General features: G+C 41.6%; 1 long non-coding RNA gene across 2 annotated transcripts in view; it reads right to left on the bottom strand.

Moving 5' to 3' along the window:
- Positions 1–228: 228 nt before the first annotated feature.
- LOC132959724 (uncharacterized) overlaps positions 229–19,461 on the bottom strand; it is a 78,314-nt gene continuing 59,081 nt past the window's right edge. Inside the window, exons 5-6 of one of the 2 annotated variants that reach the window (XR_009667079.1) lie at positions 1,213–1,428; positions 229–1,046 (exon numbers count right to left, since the gene is read on the bottom strand). This is a non-coding gene — a long non-coding RNA (uncharacterized LOC132959724). Of the gene's footprint in view, positions 1,429–19,461 lie in introns of both variants that reach the window. The other variant, XR_009667078.1, reaches the window with a different exon arrangement.

The raw sequence follows: 19,461 nt of genomic DNA, 5'->3' as shown, positions 1-19,461 counted from the left end.
CCCTAATATGTGTCCTTAGTCTGTCTACAAACCCCCCAATTAAGACAAAAGTCCATCCTCTCCAGGTCACTCAAACAGATTATCCCTTTGTGACATCATAAAGGGCAGTAACCCCTCCCCCAGGTGGGTGACACTCCCACAGCTAGATAGGAGTCATTACCTGTGCTAGATAATAGGACATGGCGCGAGATAGCCAGAGCCACCCCAGCCCTTACAGAAAGGGGCGTGGTCAGACACAGCTCATTTACATTTAAAGATACAGACACAGAAACAGCCTGTTCTGAGCAGGGCTGAAATAGAGGGTTTTATTGGCATGATCAAACACAGGATCAGAGTGGATTTGGAACAATAAACTTCACAGACATGTTTTGGGGAGATCTGAGACTAATTTAAACTGGTTGTAGAGGAGGATGTGGTGTGACCTTTAAACAGGGTATCTGCAAGTATGCCCGTCAAAACCCAGAGAGGATGCAATCATTTACTTGCTAAATCAACTTGTGCATGTAACCTATGACCGTACTAGGGATTTTCCGGGTAATTAATTGTCCTGTTGGTTAAACGGAAAGTGTAATTCAAACTAGTCAGCTGGTTTCAAGATAAGAAAACAGTCAAAAGTAAGCATAATCTTTTTGCTTGGAAGGCAGTAATCAAAGGAAATATGCACATCTCTTGATGCAGAAAATACTTCAGAATTTGTTGACGGTTGAAACAAGCAACCGCAGAGGCAAATGCACATTCCAAAAAAGAAAAACCTCCAACGTGCTTCCCTCGTGTTGTTCATACACTTTTTATGTAAGAAACATGTTTCTGTAGCTTGACTTGTACATGAAGCATGTTAGAGCATCATTTCAAGACATCCTTGTTCATTTCCCAAATGTATTCTGGCACCATCCCAGATGTTTTTTTCAGGGCAGGGTGAGCATGCCTCATTCATTTCCCATGCCCAAGTCGTTCCCGGGCTGTTTGTGGATTCAGAAAGCAGAATTTCAGCCGTGATTTCGCCTCCTCACCTAGAAGCATCCCGCTGCCGCCTGCATGGGAGATCTCTGAAACATTCATACATAGCGAACAAGAAATCCTCAGCGTGTTCTGTTGAAATATGGAGATCTTCACCTATGTAATGTCAGAGTTCTTTGCACTTTTCTCCACTTTTCATTATTTACATCTTCACGGTGGTCCTTATGTATGGCACTTTAGGGTAAATCGAGTCACCTTGAAGTGTTGCCAGAGGCTCCCGGCCCACGGGGGCTCTCGTTAGGAGCTACGGTGTGGTATCCGAATCAGCTGTCTCCTCTGACAAAGGCAGCCTCTCTCCTGCTGGCTTTCATCCACCATCGTTCCTCATTTTCACTGAGTTTTCACTGCGGGCGTGCAGCATGGTGGTGGACAGTTCCCTCTGCAGTATCCTCTACTCAGCCTGCGCTAATGCTGGCAAGATAAAGCACAGTTATGTTATCGCATGCTGTCCTTGAATATTGAAATAAATTACATCCTGCCGTTTTAAAGAAAGTTGTAGTCATTTGGTTTTGTGTCTAATTCAAACTAGAATTTCCTAAGCCTGCAAACTTTGCAACAATAAACCGTCATTGCACAAGATACAAATAACTTGTCCTTTTCCTTACTATTGCTCAGATACGGGAGTCTGATTTAACGAGATTTCTTGGAAAGACACAGGCGTCTTAGTTTCAGTCTTTGGGGATTGCCCGATCGTCTCTTGAGTCACTGAATGCAATTTAGATGCATGACATTAGCATGTCAGCAAAGCACGTCGTATTAGCAAGGCTGATCCAGACTGATCAGAGTAGGGTTTGTGTCCTAATTGCAAAGATCTAAGTTGATCTATGGTACCTAAAGACTCGAGTATCTCCCCACCAGTGGTTGGATGGGAGTTTTGGGAATTGGTGTCTTGTTAATTTAGAAAAACACATTTTTTCATGAAAGCGTAACTCGTAATTCCAACCATGTACTAAAAAAGATGTAAAAACAAAGATTTAAAGCCTTTTATTGGCAGCTTTAAAAGAGTTCAATCAACTTTCAACCCACTCACAGTCATTTGGTTGACAACAACACAACAAACAGTCAAAGAATCAGAACAAGCAAAGCAGGGTTTGACCTTCTTCAAAAAGGCTTAAGGGATCAGCTGTTCACAAGCAGCTGCACTCAGAGGCAGAGTGAAAAGCTGTCCGTCAAAGAGAGAGGCCAGATGTGATCCGATCATTTCAATATGGGGAAGGCAGTGCCACATTCTCAGACAGTAACTCCCAGAGCACATTAGTATTGTTTGTACACATGAAAAGTGGTGGGAAAAGTAGCTGTGCAAACAAAGCTTAAGAGAAAAAACTTACGGCTACTACATTTTCCGTGTCCAAATCACCTTTTCAAACGAATTTAAGACATCAGACCCAGTCTCAACTATTGCAACATAAGAAAGGTAAGAGATTGTAAGGGTTAACAACTGTCCGCAAGTCCTTTATCAAACATACTGGTCCCATTAAAGCTAAAGATCCCATATTCTCCTCCATTTTTACCTTTCATGTTGGCAGTCAGCTCAACAAACTCCTTATTTATCTCGTACTGGCGTCAGTAAAATCCCTCATTTGAGCCTCTGCCTGAAACCGTTAGCTTCAGCTGCGGTCTCTCCCAGGCCTTGTAGGATTAGTTATTCCTCCAGCGAGCTCTTGTTCTACCCAAGGGACTCGCCTTACCTGGAAAACCTTCAAACGAGAGCTCCCAGGAGGCATCATAATCAGATGTCTAAACCACCTCAACTGGCGCAGAGTAGCGACTCTATTCCGAGCTACCCAGAGACGTCTGAACTCCTAACCCTATTTCTGAGGCTGAGCCCAGTCACCCTCCAGAGGAAGGTGGTATTTTGGCGAGTTGTATTTGCAATCTCATTCTCTCAGTCACTGCCCAGAGAACTCATAGCCATTGTTGAGAGTTGGGACATAAACTCTTGTCTTTTGTGTCAGCTCCTTCTTCACCCAGACGATCCAATACGATTCAAAAATGAGTGTTCACACCAATCCCCAACATGTTTGTCACTCTCACGGCCCATGTTACACTCAATCATGAACAAGAGATACTTCATACATAAGTTACTGGAACTCCTCACTTGGTGCGGAAAATCATTCCCATCCAAGAGGGAAAAATCCATCAGTTTAAACTGCAATTAAGAGCTGTTTAAGTGTCTGTTGTGGGATTGTTGTGACATCTGGTTGGCTGTCGATCTCTGGGCTTACATAGAAAATAACAGACCTGATAGTTTCTGATCTGATAACTGATTGTGGTGTATTGACAGGAAAGACCATTTTGAATTAATATATTTCAACTTGCTAGCAAACGTGGTATAACTCAATTCACAATACAGTGCCAGAGATTTCCATACTTCCTTGGAACATACTAAAGTATGCTTAGCCCTCAGGATATCTATGGGAGTTCATGCACTTTTGTCATTGCTACAGACAAAACTTCAACGTATGCTTACACTAACTGTCGGATCCCGGTTTTAAATATGTGAACCATTCGTCCTGTGTCCAAGGTTTGTTTTCATCAGAATACATCACTGACATTTGGAAGTAAAGCTTCTCTTAACTGCAGCACAACATTGAAACATTGACTTTCTGTTAGAATTAGAATTTAGAATTTATACTTTATTGATCCCGCAAGGGGAAATTCGTTTTTACACTCTGTCTAGTAAACATGCTACACAAACATGAACTGAAATACACACACATGCACAAACAGGATCCTGTGGACATGCACTAATGGAGAGGTCTCAGAGTGAGGGGGCTGCCCACGGCGGGCGCTCCTGAGCTTGTGGGGGGGGGGGGTTAGGTGCCTTGCTCAAGGGCACCTCGGCAGTGCTCAGGAAGTGGCCTGGCTCCTCTCCAGCTACCAGACCAATTTCCGGACTTGGTCCGTACCGGGACTTGAACCGGCGACCTTCCGATTCCCAACCCAAGTCCCTACAGACTGAGCTACTGCCGCCCACACTTAAGCATTTGTGTACACTTGTAAAGTATCACATGGAATTTACTGCCAAAGGACTGTGAGTTTATTTTAGAAAATTCCACTGGAATTCAGCTCAAAAAATTTGGATCTTTAAAAGGCTAAGATGACTTCCATTTGGACAGGTACAGTTAAAGAAAGACACCATGGAAGCCAAGAATCAGACATTGCCCTCTGCTGGTTAAAATAGAGTATTGCAATATTTTTTTTTGTCACATTGGTTTAATTTGTTCATTTTTGTCGTGATTTTTTATTGTATTGCCAGAAATCATTACATCATGTTTTCTTGTCCCTTGTAAGACCCAGTAAATGTGCTCATTAAAAAGCCACTACAGCCCCTACATTCCTCTTGCGGCCAATCGGTATCACTTCAGAGATGTTTGCATGTGAACAACATGTAAAAGAAAACTCACTGGAGAGGAACAAATGTGCTCTCGAACAAATGGTGATTTGTGTTTCCCTTAATGGAAAACCTGTACAAGCTTACAGTGAATGGATACAGTATGTGATGGGATTCAAAGTGACACTTAATGCTATTACAAAGATCATATCTGTGTTCTGTTCTGTGCCATTACCTACAATTACCAAACTCATTACTTTTGCAGTACTTTATAGCTTGTTACACATGAGATGCATCCTTGAAATGGAGTCGATACTGTAGATGACAAAACAACGACTTTACTGTTATTAGCCTTATCCCCTCTGAACAACATAATCCAAAAATGTTGCTGGTAAGGCTTTCATTTTGAAATAAGCTTACTTTTAATGGCCTTAGCTCCCATTTCATTATCTAACTGAATACAAAGGAGATCTATGATATCATTTTCTGAATTCATGATATTCTGTTCACATCTAATGCAGGGGAACAAATCCTGCCTTTGCTGAGTTGGCTTTGACCTTTTGAGCTTTTGATGCAAACTGATCACAACACAGTAAGAACACCTCCAGGTATTCAGTGTCCGATTCATATTCACTATGTCTGTACTGATTTGTAAAAGGCTCCTTGCACTGCTGCTTCAATTTAGGGATCTCTTAATGATATCATTTTCACATAATGTTCCCAAATTGAGCCCGCTAATTCGGACTCTTGTCCTTCTAAGTTTGTGTTTTCTGACAAACTCACTGAACTCAACTTCCCGTTTCTGTTTTCCTGACGATTCCCAACAAAATAAATGTTAGCTTATTATGCAATCTATGAAGATGGTTCACTAATACAACTCAGGTACTGCAAATACTGTTTACTGAAAAATCTAGAATATGAAATGCACCAGTATATAAGACACAGTTTGTTTTTTGGGGGGTAGTGGACCCACGGCCAACGACTACATTGCATGGAGTCATACGGCCTACCTCCCCTGATCTCATGGGAGTTTCTTCAATCAGCATTAACTAACCCCTTCGTACCCATTCACCTGCCGCCGCCGCCACCACAGCAGCGGGAGAAACATGGGTTTAAATGTCTTTTCACCAAATTTGACGGTAATTTTGTCACTTCATTTCTAGCAATGACTAATATACAAAATGGATAATATGGGTGTTTTCAACAGCCCTACATTATCCAGTGATGTGCTTTAAAAATGAGTGGAAATTTGACACAATACTACACTGAACGATACAAATCCATACAATGCTAAATAAAGGGACCCAAAATGTTACAACACAGTACGCTTAATTGTTCACTTGGGGAAAATGTGTCTTGGACTCAAGTGCTGCACACATTTGGCTGCCTCCCCATTGGCATCAATTAATGGAGAAAGGTGATTAATTATCTGCTCATTGGGTACACGATTAATTAAGAGCCCAGTTAAAGAAAGAATTCATTTAACGCTTGATTTCGACAATTGAACTGAGAATGGTTCACAGTTGTGAACACGTTCAGCCATCCGATAAAGAAACCTTTAATTTGAAATGTTAGGTACATTCAAAGTTTCTCTTGACACTTGTGCTCCATTTTTCTATGTACAGTATTATACTCACATCTTAACAAGTTGTATCTAATGGCCTGAAATCCTTCCAAGTGAGGCTTCCCTTGTCCTTTTTTTTCCCTGGCAAATCCAACACCGGCCTTTGCTTCAATGCATTCTAGTGGAACTAATAAGGACCAATGAGGACTCACTCTACTTCACAGTGGTTCGTTCGACTCCTCAAAAAGAGCCAAGACACTCATGTATCTGTCTCTAGCGCTCTCACTACACACCAAGTGAGTAGATTAAGTCTTGGGAATTGCCCTGTGGAGGAGCAGTCATTTCCGTTTAGGGCACCTTGGGTCATTTGTGTTTGGTTTGGCAGCAAGTCTTCACGATGCAAAGTGCCTGCTAGTTAATTGCAGTTAATTGCGTTCACCTCGCATCCCATATGTGCCTCATTAGGAGGCCAGAGTGAAAACAATTTAGGTCTGGGAAGCGCTCTTACAGGCGGCGAAGTGATATAACGCAGCCAATGGCGGCCATATTGGCGGTCCTCCCTCTTCAGGCAAGAGGAATGTGAATGACAATTTTATCTGGATTTCGAGTGGGTTTAAGCCAAAAGAACTGCAGGCAAGGCAGCATGTAAGAGCCAATAATCAATCAGCATGATCACGTTCCACATTTTCCCTAACACAAACACTAGAGCAGGCTTTTATCTCTCTTTACACAGCAATTATCCAAATGCTCCTACATGTTCAAAACAGATGTGGTTTTTTCGCAGATTTCTGACATCACTGCAAAGCCTCAGCTCTTGCTCTGTTCCTCATTTAGCTCCACTGTTTGACTCGTCTTTGTTCCCTTCTGATCTGATGTGTTTTTCATTATGTTGGTCTCGATGTTGCTCCAGTTTTCTAGCTCGTCTTTGAAATCGCATGCTCTTGTGAGTTTTCATTGAAGTATTCCTCCTTTTTTAATGTTGCACCAATTTGCTCCAATTTGGGGCAACAGAGTCTGTCTATTGTGTTTTTATTTTGAAATGCTCGGACGTTCTATTCTTTTCTTTGTCTGACTTCCTATCCAGCTTGATTTATACTGTCCGGCTTGGCGCATACTTCCAGCGGGCTCCGTCGAAAATAGACTTGTATTTGAAAAGGAGCAGAGGGTATTGGCGCTGCTGGAACGTACCTGAGACGGACCGCGTCGCTAGATGTGGAAACAAGACGAGAGCAGTAACTGGGAACCATTGGAGGGAAAGGAAGAGCGTTGTCACATGTGCTTTGTCGCATTTCATATCGTTAGTGCAATATTGTGTAGGCCTATCACAGACCAGATGGGGAAGATTACGTCTAATGGAAGGGAATGACATCCAGCTCGTACAACTAATGCGGAGCCCCAAATTTCGAGACCAAAGTCGAGTCCCAAGACTCTGACGGGCAAGTCAAAGTCAAGTCTCAACTCCTATTTTTTGTGCGACTGAAGTCCCGATCTCAGCATCTCTGCACATTACTTTTCTTTCAGTCATACCTCATTGATATTTAAAGAAGGGGCGAAAAATCAACAGCTTAAATAACCTCCAGCACTCACAGGTTCTTTTGTGGCCGATATTTGACTGCGTCATCCTTCAACTTCTTATCTGTTTGATGTCTGCCAAAGCCAAAACCAAAGCTTTTCAGACTCATTGCATTAGCGTTAAGAGAAGCCATGATAAATAATCTCAAGGAAAGTTTTATTGCCTTTTTTTTTTCCTTCCTCAATGCTTCACTCCAAGAATGACCCCATTTTGGGATGGATTCCAATATTTAACTAAAAAAAAGTGTAGTAAGTTGGAGTTTGGAAAGCCTTCAGGACACAGCCCCACGCTAGGACACTTGGGAGTTTTTTTTTCTTTCTGTTGGATGTTACATAATGAATCATCCAGTTAGAAGTCTTTTATTTCCTTTTCCAGCCATTACCTGTCCTGTGGATGCTTTTATTTCAACGCTGTACTCTCCCTCTGCTTTTAACAATGTCCCAGTACATTGGCGGCTTATCTTTTTAAGGAGCTGATATACTGTACCTGCCAAAACAGAGGACACGATTGTGTAGATTTGATTCATGTAAGACACAGAATGCATTTTTCTGGCTCAGTTTTGTCCACTTTAATACTGAGTGATGATTGCCTTCACTCTGTCGTATGTTCTTACAGTTATCTCAGACACAAGTGCTTTCATAAGAGACGACAGAGCTGTCTTATGCAGGGTTTGTGTGTGGTCATTGGCTGGTTTCATGAACATAAAAACCTCATCAAAGGAAATGCCACAGCTGTCTAAACTGCCAGATCTGAACCCAATTGAACACTACAGGGATGCTGCTTTTGTCAGTCTCCGGGAATCAGCGTGACTATGGGAATTGAGTGCGATCCACAAGGACACACTATGAGAAGGTTGCAACAATGCTCATTAGCTTTAATGACTCAGGGATTTCCATTATTGGTCAGCAGATTTAAATAAAGATCTTTTGATGCAACCCATGACGTACCTCCAGAAACTTCGGATCCTGCACTATAAATTATAAATGAAAGCCTTGTTTTCTTCTTCATTGTCTTGTCATTCAAACTTAGTGCAACCCATTGGTTTCTGAAGAGGCGTTTTGTAGCCCAACGTTGGTGGTTGCCATGTTGGAAAATTCTGTCTCAACCTAACTTTCAACCAATCTAGAACGGACAAAGAGGTTGAGCTGTGACGGGCCATAAGCCTCCTGGCATACACCTTCAACACGTCCAACTGTCAGTCAACTCAGCCACAAACCTATGATTAACTCTTTGGCTTCATAAAAATGGATAAGCTATATACAAAGATCATCCATCCTATAGTGTGAGCTGTTGATACTTGGTTATTGTTTTGGACCAGGCTGTGAACATTTTCATTCCTGCTGTGAAAATGTGGGTTTAAATCATAGATTGTAAATATTAATGGACAACGCCTGGGTGACGTCACCCATCTGTACCTGGAAGGGGCTCTTCTTGAGTCCCATCAATGGCGGTCTCCATGCTGGAAATGCTGTGTCACCCTAACTTTCAGGATACCTAACGACAGGGTGAGAGCTGGATCTGAGGCGGGTTTTAAGCCTCTTTAACAAACCATGACAACGCAACCAACTGTCAATCAAATCAGTAAACAAAACTGACGAGTTACCCTCCACACGTAATCAATCCATCAATCATAATATACCTCTTGAACTACTTTTTTGTATATTTTTCACAATAATTGGCCAAATTATTTTGGAAGTAATCGTGCGATCTTAATGTGGAATATGGAGTCAGATATCTTCAGTGGATCGAACACCAAAACAAAATCTACCTAAAAACTGAAAATGTCACATATCTGTAATACAGGCAACTAGTATCCCACAAAATTTATGTGGTTAAGCAAATTATGCGCATGTTGAAGGGGACAGATTTTCTGTGAGCTTTTCAGAAACCACATCACAACCCACGCTGGGACTGCTAGCGTAGCTTGAAAAGCCTTTAAGAAAAAGGGGATCTGATAGGTGAGAAGAGTGACTTTGGCCTTTTCTCAGGCAGACAATGTAGATTAAAGGTGGGGCGAGGCGAGTTGTGGATTTGTCGCTGCGCCAGGGGGTAGGGGGGGACGCTTAATCACAAGGTTCATAATAGGAACCTCATGTAGGTGCCCTGGGCAATTTCTCTGGCTCTGTTCCCTTATAACAATACTACACGAGCAAGAAAAGGAGCACCCCCTTTTTGAAGGTGACATTTGGAGAAATAAAAGGTTGCCGCAATGCCACCACAGACTTTGATGAATTATTTTCCATCAGCACGGGTGGGTGGGGGGGGGGGGGCAATGCTCTGCACCTGTGCATTGGCTTTAATGAAAGAGGAGAGGTCGCAGTGTTGTTAGCCAAACTCTTGCGCGCATTGCTATTGTCCGCGCGCGCATGTGTGTATGCGTGCACTCATGCGTCAAAAGCAAGTCGGTGTGTGTTCCAGTGTTGTGTAACCCAAGGGATGTTGCTTTTTTTTCCTCCGTCCTTTAGGCTCCCGACAAATGAGGAGAAACTATTGAGTCAGCACGGGGGAACAAAAAGGCAGAATCTCGGGAAACGCGAGGGGAGGATGCAGACAACAGAGAATATCGCATTTATTTAGACTAATTCCTTTATTTTTAACTAATCCAATTATCCACGCATCTCAGAGGAGATTCAGTTAGAAACAAACTCTTCCTCATGCTTTTTCTGCCAAACAGCAGCAGCAGCAGCAGAGTACACAATGTGTATACTACATTGTCATGTTGCTTTGACTACAAAGGCAGCTACTTCCATCCTGACGTGTGGGAGAAAGCCAATAAGGCAATCACTATCTCTTGGAAAGCTGTCGGCGCTTAAGGCTTCCACCCATCAACGGGACTCCTGCTGTGTTCCCTGCTGCAGGCGTTTATTTCCACACAGCGTTCGTTTTTTTTTTTTGTTTTTTTTTTTTTTTAAATCACACAGTCCCTATTGAAAACGGCGTTTGTGTGCTTAACGCCCGTACCTCATTGAGGCATTAAATGACAGGCTGGCAGCATCAGAGCGGACTTGATCGTGCGCTGGAGGGGAGAGAGAGAGAGCGCCGAGTGCTTTTCTGAATGTGCTGACGCTCAGCTCGCTTCAGAAAAAAAGGTGCTGCATAACTAAAGTTGGAGAGGATGAAGAGGCTGTGGTGATCCCAGCCTCGGGGGGGGGGGACATCACACGCAAAACCCTAACCCCCACAAGGCTGATCACTTTAGCCAGCTGCTGCGGAAATGCCGAGTAGGGGATGTAGCTTTGTCTTTGATGGTTTGATGTTTTAAGTATTTATTCGGTTTATTTATTGAGTGATTGTTTTTTTTCATTATTTAAAATTTTCAAGCTGATGTCAATGACTTATTCAAAGAGAAAAATCCAAGCCATTTTGTCCACAAGGGGGCAGAAGAGCATGGCAACAAGCAACTTGCAGATTAAACATTAGCATTAATTTTGAGTCAAATTTTGGAGGGAAATTTGCCAAATGCGACACCACAGCCATGGCCTTAAAGTGGCTACGATGCTAATGCTAAGACGCTAAAGGCTAAACTGAGGTATGAATATGTACATGTAGCCCTTTGGCTTTTAACACAATCCATGTACTTTTCTAACTTTGTGTTTTTTGCCATTTGGTGATGAATGGGTCGTGTGCAGTGGGATCATTTTAGAACTTTTCACCCAAAACAAAACCATAAAACCAAAACTATGAATTAAACATCTCTAGCACCTTATACAGCTGAGGGGAACCGCAGAGTTCTGTTGGTTCATCACTTCTGATGACACCTTTCACATTAAACATTTGATCCATTGAAATTTGCCAAATATGATAAGAGCAGCTTGAATTCAATTTGAATCACTCTCGCTCTTGTGTAATACAGACGACTAATGATGCCATTTTAGAATGACAACTCTGGGCAGCCATGTCGGTGCGCTTCTTACTATCGACATTAACATGTAAGACGCTCATGGGAACAAGCCCTTTTGTCCCGTGTGCGAGACATCCCTGACAGGGCTACTTAGTCTTCACAAAAATAGCACCGAGCTATCATGGAATCCTGAATCCCTGTGTGACAAATTGCGTATGTTTCCCTTTGGACCGTCTCTGGCATGTAATGAAAAATGTAAAAAAATCAAAAAAATGTCTCTGGAAAGCCTTCAACGCAATGGCCAAATTAGTCTTCCGGTCCCCTAGCAACCGCGCGCTCGGGGTGGGGAGCCGGGAAACAAAGTGCACATCAGTTTCTGGGATGCTGATTCTTTTTGTCCAAGCTTCTTACAAGTCCTATACATAACATATTCACTGGATATTTCTTTAAAATATGCATAGGCCGGGTGCTTAAAACAACCAAAGGGCTATTAATTATGGATAACGGCCCCCGTAGTTCCGTCCGGTGTCTCCCGAATGGTTGGCAGCAGTGCCTCGGTACAATAGGACTGTCATTTCTCTTTGTCTTCTTTTTTTTTTCCGGTGGGAGGTACCATAGAGGAAAAGTCGACGGGAGTATTGGGTGACAGCTTGGGAGTTAAACTTTAAAGAGTATGATGGCATGTTTTTTCCCCACATTTCAGTTGAAAATGTCGAACAAATTGGTAATAAAGAAATCCCTCGTCAAATCTGCTGTCTCACAGGTGGTGACTATGGAAAGAGAAAGTATCTGAGCTGTACATATCTTGGGGGATTGCTTTAAAGTTGTATCCAACTAGCTTTTTCATTGGTGGTCAAAATATTAGCAAGAAAGAAAGCATTAGCACAACCATTGAAATGTCATTTTAGCATATTATTATTAAAGGTCACATATTGTGAAAAAAACACTTCAGCATGTCCGCTTTTATTCATATGCTAGTCATGACTGGTGAATAAATAAACTAAAATCAGTACATATCTGTGATTAAATTAGCCAATACCGAAAGTCACTGGATATGCTAATATCGGCGGATATTATCGGCCAGCCAATTTATCGGTCGAGCTCTAACAGGAATTTGAAGGAATGCCATTATAATGCTGTCATTACCATTGTTGTGGCCGTCCAACAACACACTCCAGCTTCAATAGTTCAACACAACTCCAATAACAACTTGGCCATAACTTTTCCAAGTCTCAATACGAAATCCCCAACAATGGATTAGAGCCCAACCAATAAATTGGCCAGCCGATAATATCCGCCAATATTAGGATATCCAGTGACTTTCGGTATCGGCTAATTTTTATCACAGATATGTATCGATTTTAGTTGATTTATTTGCCACTCATGACTTTGTTACAGATAAATCTCCACTTCTCAGGTTCATTAAAGTATATTACCTCTCTGCACTATTTAAGGACCGCATCTAGGGTTTGAGAAATGTTGCCCAAGAGGAAATCCTCCTTTTTTTGAAACCAGGGGATCCTCGCTCATTCTTCACTGTCAAACTGTTCGAAACCCTGCATTTGAGACAGACAGAGTGAACGAAAGGAAAAGGGAGAGAGAGAGTTTCGCAGTCTTACAGTACATGTGATGAGAGGGTCGGACAACTGTGAAGGGATGTGATGGAAGGTACAGGCATGCGAGAATAAAAGAAGCGAGGAGTAGGGTGGAGGGGGGGAGACAAAGCAGGAGAATACAACAGGGAAGAAGAAAGGATGTATTCATAAAAGATAGGTGGGGTAGAGATGGATTGAGGGAGGAATAATGGATGTGTGGATGTGAGGAGAAAGAAGGGAAGCAGGTGAATCAGGGAAGAAGAGTGAAGAAAGGACACAAAAGTACATGAACCCACTTGCAAAGGGAAGGGATTACCTCTGGAAAATCCTGTATTTATATACATCACTGAGGAGCACTTAGCGACAACTTGACCCAAGACTCGTGTTTATATCAAAGCCTGTAAAACGCTGCCAGAGAAGGCCTGTACTCGGTCACGTCCCATCACCCCGCTTCCCCCAGTAAACGACTGGTGGGCCCTTAAACGGCTGAATGCTTCATCTACTCGACGTGTGGATTAGCCGCCGTTTTCAGCCAAAGGAAGCGGTCCTCACACGCACAGTGCTATAACAGGCACAGACGGACGGGAACAGGAGGGAGAGAAAAGCGAGGGGAAAAAAAAGATGCTGCCAACCTCCCATACTGGCTTTTTGATGTTTGTCAGTAAACAGTAGCATCAAACATGATTTCCCCTTTAAAACAAATATAGACACCAGCAGAAGACAGACGCAGGATCGCCGCATTGTCGCCGCTGAAATGTTCCGCTCAGAGTGAGCGATCTAATAAGCCTTTATTCAACACTTCTCACGCTATAAATAGTCATTACTTGTCATGTCCAGGATTTGATTCTAAACCCCTGGAGATATGCCGTGATGGCTGACAAAGAATTTGAACACAGCTCATAGAAGCGTTTTCAATAAAAGAAAACGCCTTCAAACAGCAGTTCCCTGTTTGAGGATTTTCTTTCTCTATATTGTTTGCCTGTTTTTTTTTTTTTCTCCGTCAGCCAGTGGTGATACAGCTGACGAGCTGCTGTATTCATCATTCCTCATATTGTGTCATGTCACTCGGAGGTGAGCGGCGTGGATAATCAAGCGAATCATGAGGCTGGAGGAGAGCATATTTTTGTGCATTGGGACCGACGCTTTTAAAAAAAAAAAAATTCCCTGCATTTTTCACCCTACGGGCCATTTCTGGGTTGCACGCACACCGCAGTGAGACAATGAAATTACACACGCTGATGCAGAAAGTACAAAAAATGTTCTCATCTGTCATCTGCTGCCGTTAATGTCCTGTTGTTTCGGTATGTCAGGGCCCTAAATGGGAGTCAGAGTAATGAATGGTTGAGGTGCAGAAGTGCATGTTTTCATCATGTTCATCTACGGTGCGGTAACTTTGAAAGAAAAGGGGATGGGTGTCTTTCAGGTGGCGCCACTCGCATTGTGAATAATACAATCTACAGACTGGCCAATCGTACACAGGCCTGAAAGGCAACCATGACATTGCAGAAATGTCTAGCCCTGCTAGCATGATCACAAACAGGGTGTAATAAGCTATTTGTAAGTGGCTCTTGTGGGTTCACTATACTTACAGGAAGAATGTGGGACTGTTTACACATTACACACACACAATATAGCAGATATCAAGAACAGTAAATCCTCTATACATACATCTATGAGAAGCGCGAGTCCCGCTGGCTGTGTTGTTGTCTGAGCTGTGTTTCCATCGTGTTTACATGGCTCCTCCCCTTGGGTATAAAAGCTGTTTAGTCAAGGACAAGAGAAAGAAAGAGTAGCCTACTCATTGCTTATTTGAAAGTGTTTTTAGATCACAATCATTACGTGTCAATTCACAAGCTAGGAGCTAACTGCTAACATTAGCCTGCTAACACAACAATGCAGGCCACAGTTATTGCAGCTCGAGCGAAGGGCATTCCTTTCTGACCCCTGTCTGTCTGACCATCCGACCGACTGACCAACTGACTGTCCGTCCACCCGGACAGAGCTTCCTCAGCTTCAATTCGAGTTGATGAAGCACCGTCCTATGATAGACGGATGGACATAAAGCACATCCACCCATCTGCCCATCCATCTAGTCTGTCTATTAAACTATCGACCAGTATGAATAGTTCATATCAATATCAGCCAATATCAACCCTTAAGGAGTATTTCATAATTCCCACACTTAACATTTGTGTTGAAAAAGGACATAAAGATTCACTGTAGGATTCCACTGCTGTGTTTTAGATCTTGGAGCGTTCACACTCCAGTCACCCCAGCCACAGTCATTATGAATCTAAGAAAGCTTTACTTCAAACACACGAGTCAGTGCTCTTCCAAAGAAGTAATTTCTCTTGTATCATTAAAAGTAAAACAACATGTTTCAGAAAACAGACTATGAAGCAGAACCAAGTATGTAGGCAAAGCAGAATGAATTATAAGACTCTGACCTTGGATGCTTTCTCTTTTTTCCAATTCACACACTTGGTATACATTCTTGTTTGTGTGGTTTCAGTAATAGAGGCGTCAAGTGTATTTGGTAATTGGCTGAGAAGTAGCTCCTTGGAGGGGAAAAAAAGGAGTATGTGAAAGCTAAAACATAGGAGAAGACGCAAATTTAGATCTTATTAGAGCTGATGAAGAATCAGCAGGTTACTAGGGACATTGAGTTAGCTAATGCTTTGCTATTATAATACATCTCGTCTTAGTTAAGCTTTGCACCACGTATCCTTGTTTCTTTTCCATTTGCCTAGTTATTCAGCAACGCTACAATGTGGATTACAAGCACCAACTACCTTGTTGTTGCAATGAGGACAAGTCAAATATAGGTTTTTCTGGAGGGACATGACGGACAACAAGTCAGTTGGAGACAATTTTTGTATCCCAACGTAGCAAAGTCTGTTGCAATAATGAGCCAATATACAGATGTTTTTGTCAAGGACATGCAGTCTTAGCATCTACATCGTATAGCTTAAAGTCACATTTGACAGTATTCAAGAGTTGAGACAAATCAGTACATAAACCAAAGTTAGCTAAATCAATTACTAGCTAGCAACCATTGATAGCCTTTTATTTGCAACTCCAACTCACTAGATCAACTACTAGCTAGCTACCATTGGAAGTAAGAATGAGAAAGAAACCATTGTTTAAATAACCACAAAGGATTCTTTAATTCATCATGAACTGCTGAGGCTTTGATGTTTTGTGAGAATGGAAGGGCTTGACAGGCCCAACAGAAGCGAAACAAAGGGTGGGGCTAGGCGTAACAGTTATTGCGTATTGTCTTTTATGTCTGTTTCAACCAAGTATGTTCACCACTAAAAGTGTACACATGATTTATAGATCTAAATACCACTCATGCTGATGGTATTTCTTTGACTCCTGACCGACGAAAAAAGATTAAGTTTAGAGAATTAGACGGTTAGCCATCTTGTCTTGTGTTTTTTTACTGGGGATACCTCAACCTCAGGTTAGCTGTTGCCTTGCCAAGTAAATAATTCAAGTCAGCTTTGTTCAGCTATGAAAGAGACCACACCTTTTCTTTGCACCTCCAACTGTCTACCCTGAAATACAACATAATCTACCACTGGGAGCTATTCTGTTGCAATATTCAGATTTTGTGTAAGGGACATGCAGTCTTAGCTTTATGTCGCTCTAAAGTCACATTTAAGATGGTATTCTATGGTGGAAATAAACCAGTTGGAGACAACAGAAGTTAGCTAAATCAACTACTAGCTAGCAACCAGTGATAACCTTTGTCAAGAGCAAGCCTAATTTGTCTTTTACCTCTATAAGAAATTAAAGAAGCCATTGTTTAATTAACCACTAAGGATTTTTTAATTCATCATGACCTGCCAAGGCGCTGATGTTTTGGGACAATGGCCTAACGGGCTCAACAGAAGCCTAACACGGGGTGGGGCTAGGTGAACAGTCATTTAGCATTGTCTTTTATGTCCATTTCAACCCATTATGTTCACCACAAAAAGCAACTTGTATACATTATTCATAGATCTAAAAAACCACTCATGCTAACCGTATTCCCAAATATCCAGACCTGCCCTGAAAAAAAAAAATGACAGCAAGGCGTAGGCATGGTGAGTGTGCTTTGAGGCTAATAATAAAGTGTGTGAAACTCGGGTTCAAAATGTTAATTTCCGTTTTGCCCATTCATTAATCTGTTTATTCTCTCTGATTACATAACACAGTGTTTGCTAACAGGGTCTTCAGGTTCCACCTGCCCTGCATGTTTTATTTTCCTCCTGCTCTCAAACGGGCACACGTGACTGGAATATGTGTCATGAAAACGGAGTGCTTATAATTAGGGGTTGGTGTGTAAGAGTAAAGCTGGAGCAGACAGCAGGACGGGTGGTACTTTAGGAGTTGGTTAAGTGGTTTCATGGGGCCAGGGTGAAGAAATACAGTTCCTATGGGATTAATAAATCCATGAACAATTGCTGAACATATGTCTTCACTTTCTAACACAGGTTTTTTTAAATAAAAGGCTTTTCCATACATTTGAGAATGTGCCATTGGCGGAAAGGTGGTTAAACTTTTCAGCAATTCCATTTTCTTACCTTGAGGCATTGAAATGGACAAGCTCTATTTTCTGAGCATAGATAACTTAACATACTTAACATAATATGTAATATGTTAGTTATGTAAAGTTATATATGCCCTCAAGGGCGTAACTTTGAGTTGAACATTGGGGGGGGGTTGAGATTTCCGCCTGTGAAGCAGGTCTGCCCCGCATGAGAAAATCTTTAACTATATATATATATATATATATATATATACATATAAATATAATATTACGAACATAAACTTCATTTATTTGCTCAAGTAAATAAACATAAACACACACAGGCTGCATGAGCCGCTCAGGTAGAGAGACAGATCACAAGCATAGTGAAAATATAACATAAATCACATTCACAACAATCAAAAGTTTTAACCATAAAATTCAAAGCAACATATAAGACAACTTTCCAACACAACACACCTTACAATCAAACAGGATTGTATACTTGACTGAACTTTACATTGCAGCAAAATGTTGTCATTTTCTGAGGTTTCAGATGAGCAGGTAGGAATGGTATGCTCTTAGAAGGCACAATTTAAATACAAAAAGTCAAAAAAGCAACATCGACATGATATCCTTATCATTATTTCACGGAACAATCATCTTCATGGATATAGACGATCTTTGGCTGATCAAGTGACCACCCAGAGCTCTCCTGGGCTCAATGACAACAAAGTCGCCTGTTAGCTGAATAGTGAATTTGGCTAACTGGCTAAGACACAGCACAGCAGAAAGTAGGACTAACTTTTGTTCAGTTAACATTATTTGACTCGTGAGCACTGGAGCCCTAGCAGTAGCGTACCTCCTGTTGGGAAGATATTTTTATTATTTTGCCCAACCAACAACTTAAAATTGTTGGTTGGCCTTTCTTTTTCTCTCGTCCTGGCTTCATACATACACGGGGAGAGACTTATAAAGAGAGAGGAGGGAGGGACGCACAGGTCTGAGGTGGGCAAAACCAAATCTCAGAGCGGGAGGGGGCAAAGACAAACGTCACTATTTTTTACTGCTAAATTGATCAAATCTACCACATTGTCGTGTTTATAATACTTAACATTCATTATCAATAATTATTATATCATATTGGGTGGGTTGTGGTGGCTGGTTTGGATTATTGGGTGGGTTGCAACCCACCCATCTCCCCCATAAATTACGCCTATATATGCCCTTGAATCAGGGGTGTGTCCAGACTTTTTGGACTGGGGTGGCCAGCTGTGGCAGGGGTGGCCTGATAAATTATTTACCCTTTATTACCTTCCAAATTATATTTACTTTATAACACAAGATAATTGAAAACATAAGCTTCATTTTTTAGATGTATGTTCAAAGTCACTATTTAAAGTACTTAAAACTGATATGCTAACTCCTGCACAGTATGATTTGCAAAGTTTTGGTCCCGACACGTTGCCAGTTAGTTCATTGCAAGTTAAAACGGTGGGCAATTACTTCCCTATGTACCTGTCTTGTGAAATAGATGTGCAAGGTTTTTTATTTACAATTTAAAATACAAAAGAAAATATGATATGCTACATTGATTTGAAAACTACTAGCAGCCTTTTTGCAAAAAAAAACCCTTCATAGTTGGTTTTAACAAAAATCCCGCGTCGGACAGGGCTAATAGCAAATTCAAGTTTAGGATTTTGGTCTATACCACCCCTGACCAACCCTCTGGACATGCCCCTGTCTTCTATTTTATTTAAGTTGACAATGAAAGCTTAATAACACCTATTGAGAAAATTAACTTTAAAATTACATTTCTGAACGGAAATGTCACTATAAGAAGGCAATTATGGTTGCAGTAATGTTGAAACTTTGAAGAGACTGAGCTTCAGAAGCTAATAGGGCTTGTGGACACATATACAGAGCAACAGAGCGGAACAGCCCTTGCTGTCAAAAAGAAATTGGGCAGATAAGTTGCTTAGATTTTTGAAAACAAACACTCCCCAACTTTAAACCCTTTT

This window comes from Labrus mixtus, chromosome 24 (genome assembly GCF_963584025.1).
Source record: "Labrus mixtus chromosome 24, fLabMix1.1, whole genome shotgun sequence".
Lineage (NCBI taxonomy): Eukaryota > Metazoa > Chordata > Actinopteri > Labriformes > Labridae > Labrus > Labrus mixtus.
This window is presented reverse-complemented; position numbering and strand designations above follow the sequence as displayed.